Source organism: Oreochromis aureus, linkage group 9 (genome assembly GCF_013358895.1).
Source record: "Oreochromis aureus strain Israel breed Guangdong linkage group 9, ZZ_aureus, whole genome shotgun sequence".
Classification (NCBI taxonomy): domain Eukaryota; kingdom Metazoa; phylum Chordata; class Actinopteri; order Cichliformes; family Cichlidae; genus Oreochromis; species Oreochromis aureus.
In genome coordinates this window covers 36,607,130-36,619,131 of record NC_052950.1, presented here as the reverse complement: position 1 = coordinate 36,619,131, position 12,002 = coordinate 36,607,130, and positions in this window count along the sequence as shown.

Here is a 12,002-nt window from a genome sequence, read left to right as displayed (position 1 = left end):
TTGAAGGTCATAAGCTTCGTTCGGCGTGACTGTCCGGACTGATAAATTGTAGGTATTGACTTTGAGTGCAGAGGGCTAAATGCCAACACGCTTACACACACATAAATTATGATTAGAATAAGTCCCTGGGTCAGAGAGACCTGAACATGAGATTCTAAACCAACTTTGAATCACTAGAGGAACAATGGATAACAACATTAGAGTATCAAGGCTAGGGAGAGAGGTGTTTTGGTTTTCTGTCTTTTACAGAGAAAGGAACAGACACCAGACGAGGACACGGAGGTATGAGGACCCTTCACAGCAGACAGATGTAGGGACTGCCGAGACAGCAACTGGGGTCAAGTGTCATGGCGTTTGGGCTCCTCGAGAAGATGGATCCAATAAACACAGCAATAACCATGAAGGGGTTGGCCAAAATCTAGGAACACCAGACCAACGAGGTTCGAGAGGATCTTGGTAAAAAGGGGGACACGGCTGTGACCCCAAAATACACAGATCTTTGTTTGAAATCGGGGCAGAATAATCCCCTGATCTGTGCAACGACTAAAGGGTGGTCTAACCCCGGAGGTCGAAGAAAGAAGCTGAGAATCACCCAACTGGAAGATACTGGTAGCAGCAGCAATAAAATAAAGGTTAAAAGCTCCTTAGACAGAGGTTCTAGTCTGAGTACATTTGAAAGGTATAAGGTGGCACCAAAAATGGGAGTGGGAAACTGTAGCACCAAAATAAAGCTGTGGGAGAACTGGGAGTGATGGGAGTGTCATCTGTAACTGCTGTTATGGTTGTAAATCTAATTTTTCTTGCATCTGAACTGCGTAAACACAGAGGTCATCCCACATATGGTCCACCCATTAAAGGGGGACAGAGGGCCTCAGGACCAAGAAGAGCTGGACCTTGTAACGCTGGAGTGTATGTTATAAGTGATCTCTTTTTTAAGAGATCAAAAGGGGGAATTGTGAGATTATTCTGTTATCATATGTTACCTTATATCTGTAATCAAAGTAGTTGAATTATGACATTGCTGTAGATCATATTATACCCCTTAATATAGAGTGTGTGATCAGTATGTAGTTTTAGTTTGCATTATACTTCTGACTTAAAAGAGTGTGAAAATCATTAGATCTATTGGATTGACCTGTATCACTCGACACTGTTGAATGTGTTACACTGTTTCTTGACATTTCATACTGCTGAATCATGAAGAGAATGTTGGGTGCAGAGGACCTTGTGCCGATAATAGAAGAGAAAAGACCACATTCCATACCCCCACCTTTACAGAGAGCAGAAAGACAGGGAGCCGAGGTCATAACTTAGGCGCCGTAAGAGAGAAAACATGTGAATGTTTAGGCTTTTTATGACTAGGTGGGGGCCATTAGGGGCTATAAAAGGCTGAGTAACCCGTCACCATTTTGAGACTTGCTGTGACCCTCTGCAGGCAGGTCTCCCCATCATGATGGTTCTTATGCTCTTAAGTGTTGAATTATATGGAAATAAAATATTGTTGATTGAGCATTTATACACCGAGTATTGTCCTTCCTTCAGCCCAAACATTAAAAGAACTGGGAGAAATTAACAATATATATATATATATATATATATATATATATATATATATATATATATATATATATATATATATATATATATATATATATAGATATATATATCTATATATCCTTACTGTACTGTATATACTTACTCCCGACTTACTGTGCATGCTTCAGTCACCCCTTGCATGGGAACAGGTAAAAGTGATGGAGTGTTATGTAAAACTACACACAAAAACCCACAATGTCAATAAATGTCACAGTACAAAAAAGGGGTGTGACGAGGGGTGCAGGACCACCACCTGTCTTTATTTGCTCTGCCCTTTTCTTGGTTGCTGTTATAAACAAACAAACAGATTATTCCAGGGTCTCTTGTCATAGACTAAAAGCAATATAAGTGATAAATATTACCATTCTGTGGAATATTCTTATATTTCACTTTTACTTTTTCCCATGTTCTAGTGGGTCCTGTTGTGGCTCTAATGTGAAAGAGGATATGATGTAATATAATATAATGTGGTATGATATAATATCACATGATATAATGTCATATCATGGATCACTTACGAGTTTAATTTGTCAGCAACTTTCTGCCAGCCCTCTCTCCTTGCTTTTGCAGCCTTTGCAGTGTTCCCCTGCGTTTTAATTAAACTCTGAAACTCCTGATATCCCTCAATCAAGAGTTCTTGGTCTGCTGCCGTGAAATACTGTGCGCGCTCCTTCGACATCTTCGCCGACCAATCACAGGGTTGCCGATCAATGTTTCTACTATCGATGCGTAGCCCCTTTTAAGCCACCCAGTGATCTCAGATTACTTCATCCAGCTATACTAATCGTCAACAACAGGTGTGTTCGGAGAACCGGATTAGCGAGCTCAAAGTTAGCGCGATGATTTGATCTTGGATGTGTCATTTGATCTTGGATGTAGTAAGCGAGGTACGAAGAACGGGCCCCTTGTGGCGTTCCATTTTCTATTGGCAAACTCTCCGAATAACTCCTCCCAATCCTCACTATTATTCGTCAGCCTTCCAAAAAATCCTTAATCCATCTGAACATTCGACCATTTATACCCATTTCCCTCATTTTTATTAATAGACCTTCCCTCCACATCATATCATATTGTAACGATGGTTAAATGTTATTTTACAGTGACATGTTGGTTATCTCTGCACACTGTTGTTATTTCTTTAAGATACATGTTTGGTTGTGCTGCAGGAAAAAGGGAGTTAATGTGTGCAGGAAGGGGAGGGGGGTCTGTGTGGTTGTGTGTGACTGTGCGGGGCTGAAGTGAGGTGGTATGAGAGCACTCTCCCCGGAGTTAACGGCCTGTTTGCCTGTCACCGAATAAACGGACAAACTGAGACCAAAACGTCTGGCTCTTGAGAACGTTACACTGGTGTCAGAAGTGAAGAATGTCCGCCTGAAACGCCCGACAACCTGTTGCTGGCGACGCTGACCGTCACGAGACCGGAGGATGTTGCCGGACAAGATTAAGAGGGAGACGAAGGAGAGGAGGTTCGTCCGCCGCCGCCTGCCCATAGAGTGAGGGAAACGCGCGCTGCGGCTGTCTGCTGAGGCTGGATTTTCTCCAGGTTTGACTAGGCTCGGGACATTTTCGCACCGTGGCGCGATTCGGTGGGGGAGTCGACCTCGCTTGGCGCACCGTCACGTGATGTAAACAAACATGGCGGCGCCAGCAAGCTGCCGCGAACATAAAAAACGCTTAAGTTCGGCGGCAAGACGCCATGGGAAGTGTTTATTGCACAGTTTGAGCTGTTAGCTGTTGCAGCTGGCTGGTCTGAGGAACATAAAGCTCTCCAATTGGCTTTGTGCCTGTGTGAGGATGCAGCTGCATGCCTGCTGCTGCTGACCGAGGAGCAAGGGGATTATAATGCTCTGGTTGGGGCACTTCAGAGACGTTTCGGGCAGTATAACCAACCGGTGCTGCTGAGGTCGGAGTTCCACAACAGACGCAGATTGCCAGGAGAGCCCCTTCGCATTTTGGCCCATGAAGTCGAGTGTCTTTGCCGGAGGGCGTATGACAGCATGCCACCATCAGTGCAGGCGGAGTTAGCTCGGGACCAGTTCCTGCAGGCCCTGAGCCCTAAAGAGCTCCGTATGCAAACTCAGCTTGCTTGACCGGCCACGCTCAGTGTGGCCCTGGAGCTAGCGTTGGAGAGGAGATGCTTGCAGGATCCTCTGGGGCGCTGATGACACGCATGTGGTGAGGGCTATGTCAGCACCTGCGGAGCAGAGATGGAGATGCCGGGCGGGCCCGTGCAGTTTGGTTCAGATGGCTTCTCTGCAGTCGCCTTCCCCTCGGGCTGGCCCACGCCGCCGACCACAGAGCTGCTGGGGATGTGGACAAGTCGGACACCTCATCAGGCAGTGCCCCAAGCTTGCAGTGGTTCAGGGAAGCGCCCACGGGCCCGTGTGGGTGGGAGTGCACGGGCCAGGAGAACGACATCCCCACACCACCGCCATTTCCACCCAGTGCGGTCATCGCTGTGGGCTGGACCCAGGTTGGTGACTTTGCCATGTTCCAGTGATGATTGCGGGGTTTCCTGTACGGCCCTTCTGGACACGGGGTCCAATGCAACGCTGGTCCGACCCGATGTCGTCCCAACCGAGCTGCTGTGCAACCGACTAATGTGCGACTTAAGACTGTGACCGGGATCTGGCCCCAATTAGAGGGAGGGAGTGTTCCAGTTTAAGGTGGGGACCTCGGTGTGCCTTATGCTGCCTGGGTGGCTGACGTGCAGGGCGCCTGCATCCTTGGGCTGGATTTTTGCGAGCCATTGGTGGTGTACTGGACTTGGGCAAAGGCTTCCTCATACTCCCTGATGGGAAGAAGGTGCAGCTTATTCCTCCCCCGGTCTGCCCAGCATCTGCCGCAGCATCCACCTCCACCTCGGAGACCCCCGCAGACCCGCCAGCAGAACAGCGAGCGGGGGAGGAGGAGAGGCTCTCAGCAGTGAGGAGCATCTGGTCAAAGAACTGTGAGGGGCTGACTCCACAGCAGCAAGAGAGTCTATGGCAGGTACTAAGAGAGTTTAGTGACATTTTTGCCCTGAAAGAAAGTGATGTTGGCTTGACACACTTGGTAGAGCACGTCATTGAGACCGGGGATGCCCAGCCTATTAAAGTGCGCCCCCGCCGCCTGCCCCTGGCTCATCAGGAGGCTGCTGACAGAGAGTTGTGTGAAATGATGAAGGCGGGCATCATAGAGCCATCTGATAGCCCGTGGGCCTCCGCTGTGGTGATGGTGCCTAAGAAAAACAGCCCAAGGATGCGTTTCTGTGTGGACTACAGACCACTCAACAAAGTGACAAAAAGGACTCTTACCCCTTCCCAGGATTGACGAGTCGCTCGATTTAGTAGCCGGATCCTCCTGGTTCTCCACCCTTGACCTGCGGAGTGGCTACTGGCAGGTGCCACTGTCCCCTGAGTCCAGACCGAAGACAGCCTTCTGCACCAACAGGGGACTATGGCAGTTCAAAGTCCTGAGCTTTGGTCTTTGTAACGCTCCTGCTACCTTTGAGAGGCTGATGGACAGTGTGCTGGCTGGTGTCCCACGCCAACGGTGTCTGGTCTACCTGGATGACCTTCTAGTACACGGGAGCTCCTTTGATGCTGCCCTGGATGCCCTGAGACAAGTGTTGGGGAGGGTGGCAGCTGCAGGCCTGAAGCTGCACCCGACAAGTGCCACTTCATGAGGAGGGAGGTGGAGTTTCTGGGCCACAAGCTGGGTCAGGAGGGCATCGGCACTTTGGAGGAGAAAATTCACACCATTACTGAGTGGCCCACACCAGCGGACCAGAAACAGCTCAAAAAGCTTCCTAGGACTGGCGTCTTATTACAGGAGGTTTGTGAAGGGCTTTTCCTCTATAGCTGCACCACTCTTCCGCCTGCTGCAGAAGGACCGTGACTTCATCTGGACCCAGGACTGTCAGCAGGCATTCAACACCCCTCCGCAGATCGCTGACAGAGTCCCCAGTCCTCGCCCCCTGACCCCACCCTGCCTTTTGTCCTGGACACTGACGCAAGCAATGTGGGGCTGGGAGCTGTGTTGTCGCAGGTTGGGCCGGAAGGTGAGAAGGTGGTGGCGTGCTTCAGCCGGGTCCTGAACAGGAGTGAGCGGCGCTACTGTGTCACACGACGAGAGCTGCTGGCCGTGGTGGCAGGGTGAGACACTTTAAGTACTACCTGTGTGGCACATCATTTGTTATCAGAACTGATCATGCCGCCTCCAGTGGCTGATGTCTTTCAGGGAGCCAGAGGGACAGGTAGCTCGCTGGCTGGAAGAGCTCCAAGCCTTCAATTTCACTGTGGAGCACAGAGCAGGGACGCACCATTCTAACGCAGACGCCCTCTCTCGCCGCCCATGTGCTGCAGCTGGCTGCCGTTACTGTGAGAAGCGAGAGGAGACAGAGCGGGAACTCACAACAATGGATGGAGCAACACAGCTCACCTGCAGGGCTCTTCTGGTGGTGGATGCAGCGGAGTGGAGGGCACGGCAGGAACAAGACACTGACCTGCTGCCAGTCCTGCAGTGGCTGGAGAGGAGGAGCGACCCGTTTGGGATGAGGTCACTGGGTTTTCCATCTGTACCAGGGGCTGTGGGCCAAGTTTACAGCTCTCAGGCTGAAGGAGGGGTGTTGGAGCATGCCTGGAAGGATCCTGCCACAGGGGAGGAGAGGTGGCAGGTTGTGGTGCCAAGGTCGCTGAGGTCAGCTGTGCTGGAAGCCTGCCATGGGAGCACTGGCTCCGGCCACTTTGGGGTGTCCAAGACCCTCCGCCGCCTCCGCCAGGGCTACTACTGGGGTCAGCAGCGGAGGGATGTGGAAGACTTTTGCCGCAGCTGTGATGCATGTTCCTCGCACAAAGGGCCACAGGACCAGTCCCGGGCTCAGCTTCAGCAGCAACCAGCTGGAGCTCCAATGGAGCGAGTAGCTGTGGGCGTCATGGGCCCATTTCCTCGTGCGGGACAGAGGAAACCGCTATGTCCTTGTGGCCATGGACTATTTTACCAAGTGGCCGGAAGTATATGCCATCCCAGATCAGGAGGCTGAGACTGTCGCTGATGTATTAGTGGAGGAGATGTTCAGCCGCTTTGGAACAGCGGAGACCCTCCACAGCGACCAGGGGCGTAACTTTGAGTCCAAGGTATTTGCTGCCATGTGCGAACGCCTGGGGATTAAGAAGACCCGCACCACCCCACTTCACCCCCAAAGCGATGGACTGGTGGAAAGGTTTAACAGGACGCTGGCCCAGCAGCTAGCCATCCTTACCTCAGAACACCAACAGGACTGGGACTACCATCTTCCCCTTATCCTCATGGCCTACAGGTCGGCAGTGCAAGACTCCACCCAATGTACACCTGCCCTGCTCATGTTAGGGAGAGAGCTGAGAACTCCCGCAGAGTTGGCTTTTGGGAAGCCCCCGGACGCGCCAGAGGCACCACCAGGCCGGGACTATGCAAGGAGGCTGCAGGACCGGCTGGATTCTGCACATTCCTACGCCTGGGAGCAGCTGGCGAAGGCAGGCCTGCGCCAAAAGAGGAATTATGACATCACCACTAAGGGAGGCACTTCCGTGCTGGGGAGCTGGTGTGGGTCTACAGCCCAAAGAGAAAGAAAGGACGGTGTCCTAAACTGGATAGCAGCTGGGTGGGGCCCTGCAGCGTCCTGGAGCGAGTGGGGAAGTTGTTTACAGGGTGCAGTTGCCTCCTAGAGGGAGGAAAGTGGCGCTGCACAGAGACCGGATGGCCCCTATAGAGGGCAGTCCCTCCCTCCTTCCCTGAGGGACGTGTACAGAGTTCCCATGACCCTGCACAGAGGGACCCCGGCCGGAGCTGCGTTCCCCTCCTCGGACTCTCCACCTCAAAGCCCCAAGCTCGTGTACACCCCAGGGGCTCAGGAGGTCAAGGAGGAACGAGGCTACCACCCGCCTCAGAGACTGTGTTGTTCCCTCGGGGACGAGGAACTTATTGCTGGGGGCAGTGTAACGATGGTTAAATGTTATTTTACAGTGACATGTTGGTTATCTCTGCACACTGTTGTTATTTCTTTAAGATACATGTTTGGTTGTGCTGCAGGAAAAAGGGAGTTAATGTGTGCAGGAAGGGGAGGGGGGTCTGTGTGGTTGTGTGTGACTGTGCGGGGCTGAAGTGAGGTGGTATGAGAGCACTCTCCCCTGAGTTAACGGCCTGTTTGCCTGTCACCGAATAAACGGACAAACTGAGACCAAAACGTCTGGTTCTTGAGAACGTTACAATATGCTTTCTCTATATCAAAAAAGACCGCCAGCACACTCTCCTTATTCACTTGTGCCTTCCTTATCTCATGTTCTAAACATAAAGCTGGATCCATTGTACCCCTCCCTCTTCTAAAACCACTCTGATACTGAGCCAGATATCCTTTCTTTTCTACATAGAACACTAATCTTTCATTTATCATTCTGCTCCGCCCCATTCTTCTGACTCTGCTGTGGTTTGTTACTGTGTGGTCACATGACTCAGCTACACATCGTAAGTAGGTGGGGTGTGTTCCAAAAGTACCTCCTCTTTCCTTTTCCTCGGTTCTTTTCCTTTGCCTCAATGAAAACGCCATCATGGGAAGGAGAATTGCTAAGGACTCAGGAAAAGAGAAGAGCGGTGCTGAGAATTGGAACAGCCTTACACTAGTCTCTCTGTATCAATGGCTGTATCCCAATTCAGGGTCTGCAGCCTTAAAGTACGCAGCCTTAACGGTCCACGAGGGCCGCTTACTTAAAGACCGCTAAGGCCGGAAGTGCGAGGCTTGTGAAATGGGACAGTCTAGCCTCCGTCGCGCTGCTGTGAGATTATTATATTATCTTATGCCATGTTATACCCCTAATTAAAGATTGTGAAATCATTATGTAGTTTTAGTTTGCATTATTCTCCTGACTTAGAAGAAGGTGATAACTATTAGATTTATTAAACTGATTTGTATTACATTAGACTGCTGATTTATTGTGAATGAATGATATTGTTTTATGATGCATTATACTGCTGAGGTATAAGAAATATTGTTTTTAGAGAGTCATCGCCTTATTTGTCTGATTAGAAAAGAACAGAACATACTGCACAGGAAGCCAAGGTCATAACTTAGGCTCACTGAGAGAGAAAGAATGTGGATGTTTAGGTTTTATGACTAGGTGGAGGGGGGCTGAAGCTATAAGAATGTGAGAAACGCTCAGACACTTCGAGATGAGGGGGACACCCTCCCGCGCTCATCTCCCCTCCAGATGGTTTATGCTCAAAAGTGCTGTATGGAATAATGAAAATTGTATGGAATAAAATGATTGTTGATTGAGCATTTATATACTGAGTGTTGTCCTTCCTTCAGCCCAAAGATGAAAGAATTGGGAGATTTTAACACCTACCAACAAAGCAATGCACGAAAGTCATGTGGTCTCATACATATCTATAGGTAGGACGTTCAGATGGCCAAATCACCCTATCAAAACGTGCCTCCAGCACACAATTATCTAATGTTGACAAAGAATACAAGGAGACATGGAGGGGAAAACACAGCTGTTTGTATTTGAAGTTATTATTGTCAGGTAGTGATCAGCTGACCACAGGGTCGGGTTTAAAAGAGAGACACTACCCACCTGTTCTCCGCTCAGACATCGTTCTCTTCATGTCAGGAGCTCCAAATCCCTGCCGACGTCAGTTTCCGCCTGGTTCAGCCACTATGAGTGTTTTCTCTCTTGACTCATTTCCTCATCCCGGCTCCGTTCACTCTCCGTCTGTAACGTCGGTTCCGAAGCCGTGCTTGGTACACCAATCGTTACTAGAGTAACTGCGTGACTGTCCCAACCCAGCAGTCTTAGCTAATTATAGGCCAATCTCCAACCTTCCTTTCATATCAAACATCCTTGAAAGAGTAGTTGTCAAACAGCTAACTGATCATCTGCAGAGGAATGGCTTATTTGAAGAGTTTCAGTCAGGTTTCAGAGCTCATCACAGCACAGAAACAGCTTTAGTGAAGGTTACAAATGATCTTCTTATGGCCTCTGACAGTGGACTCATCTCTGTGCTTGTCCTGCTAGACCTCAGTGCTGTGTTTCGATACTGTTGACCAAAATATTCCATTAGAGTGATCAGAACATGCTGTAGGTATTACAGGTACTGTGCTGCAGCCGTTTGTATCATATCTATCTAATAGACTCCAATTTGTACATGTAAATGGAGAGTCCTCTTCACACACTAAGGTCAGTTATGGAGTTCCACAGGGTTCGGTGCTAGGACCAATTGTGTTTACATTATACATGCTTCCCCTAGGCAGTATCATTAGAAGACATAGCATAGATTTTCACTGCTATGCAGATGACATGCAGCTGTACCTATCCATGAAGCCAGGTAACACACACCAATTAGTTAAACTGCAGGAATGTCTTAAAGACATAAAGACCTGGATGGCCGCTAACTTTCTGCTTCTTAATTCAGCACAGCACTTTAAGCACAATTACGTTTTCAGTACCGTATCTTTCTTCTAGAGCGGTGCTCCAAATAAAGAACTTTGTGTTCACAAGATTGTTAGGTAATCATTTACAAATCAATATAGTCTGTGTGAACAGCAATTTTCTGCCCAAAAAGTGCAACCGTGGCAAACCGTTAGTCTAGAGCGCTGGACAACTGCTGCCTAAGTGAAAACCCGACGTGATCCCGTGCGTGTCAGGAGTATAGGGCTTTGGAGCGTGATGTCACGGGGGTGGGCGTGGAAAGGATTATGGCCTGATCCGCCATTTTGGGGGTCTAAAGCTCTTGAAACAAAGCGCAAGTGAAAAGGGAGCGAAGGCACACACAACAGCCATGGTTCGTATTTGCTGTGTGGTCCGCTGCAATGTTCGATCGCACGACCGGCAAGAGAATAAGCTTGAAAAGGGTTTGTCTTTTCATTCTTTCCCAACCTGGAAGCAACATGAGGCAGCTCGTGTATCGATGTTACCAAACGAAGGCGTCTAGCCTGGATAGCAGCTGTGAGACGAGCTGATATCCAGCTCTCTTCCATCTCCAAATATCTGTTGGTGCTCCAGACGGTTTCATTCCGGTAAGTTCTAAATATGTTCATATCACTCTTTATAGCCTATTAGTTTTATTTTCGATGCACTCTGAGGTCATAGCAAATTAGAACAAACATCCTACTGAGTGATTTTGCAGAAGTATCTTCTATTTATAGAGTTGCTAATTATTTGGCATTATTGCAGCAAACCAGCCTATGAAATGGATGAAACAAATCGTGACTGGGTTCTAACACTACACATGGGACCTGCTTCAAACATACCACCATGCCAATCAGATTACTTCTTCCATGTGAGGGTGAAGATGTGACCCTTCAGGATAAGATGGTGAAAGTTCGCTACGTTTGGTGAACAGTGTGGTAGTAAAACCAGGGAAAAATGAATCTTGCTCCTGTTAAATATTCTTAAGTCTTGTGCTGTATAAATAGTGGTATTTTTTTTTTTCAAAAGATACAGTAAATAATGTTAGTAGTGGGTGATATCATGTAAACACTGTCATGATTTTATGTAAACATTTTGTCATTTGTAAACTATAAATGACATGGATTCTATATTGTAACTGATGTGATGTTCTATAAAGTGGTTTTAATTAAAAAAAAAGAGGCAAAAATTAGTTTGTTTCTTTATTGAATTTTTGAACAGTGGTACTCAGTCAGTACATATTCAGTAAATGCAAATTATTTACATGGCAGTGCACTACAGGCATAAATCTAGACCCCTATATAAAACATTATGGCATTATAGCAGTGACAACTCCTCCACAGTAGCAGGTGGGATTTTTCTTTTTTGAGGACGACTCCTTTTACCTTTCAATACGGACGGTCTGTTTATGTTTTGATCAAGAGCCTTTTTTTGGGCAGCTGAAGAGGAGAAGTCTATCTTATGGCCAACCTCTGGCTGTATCTTGGTCATATTACCAGGCAAAACCCAGTATGCAGGTTCATCTGTAACAGTCCTCATGCCACAGATCCGCACTGTTGCTTCTACATTAAACAGAAGAGCAGCGACATGGATGCAGGTGTCCTCGACTCCGGCCATACAGGTGCAGTGGGCGGCTTCAACCTTCCCTGTGATGCTCACAGTGACCCATGGCTGCAATGCTGGTTCAGTCTTTGAGAGTGCAGTACCTGAAACACACACAGACAAAGTTCATTTAAAGACAAGAACTATGAGCCAAGGCCGACATAAATGTGTTTTATCTACTTTATCATAAATGTAAATAAATGTAAATGTAAATGTAAATGTGTTTAGAAAGTTAGCACATACATGTAATTTTTCATTTCTTTATGTATCCATCTATAGAACGCTGCATGTTATATTCTAAATCTGCCTGTTTTCTGTCAGAAACCTGCCTGCAGAAAATGAACCTAAAGTATGTAATGCAAGGATGTAATCGCTTTAGAG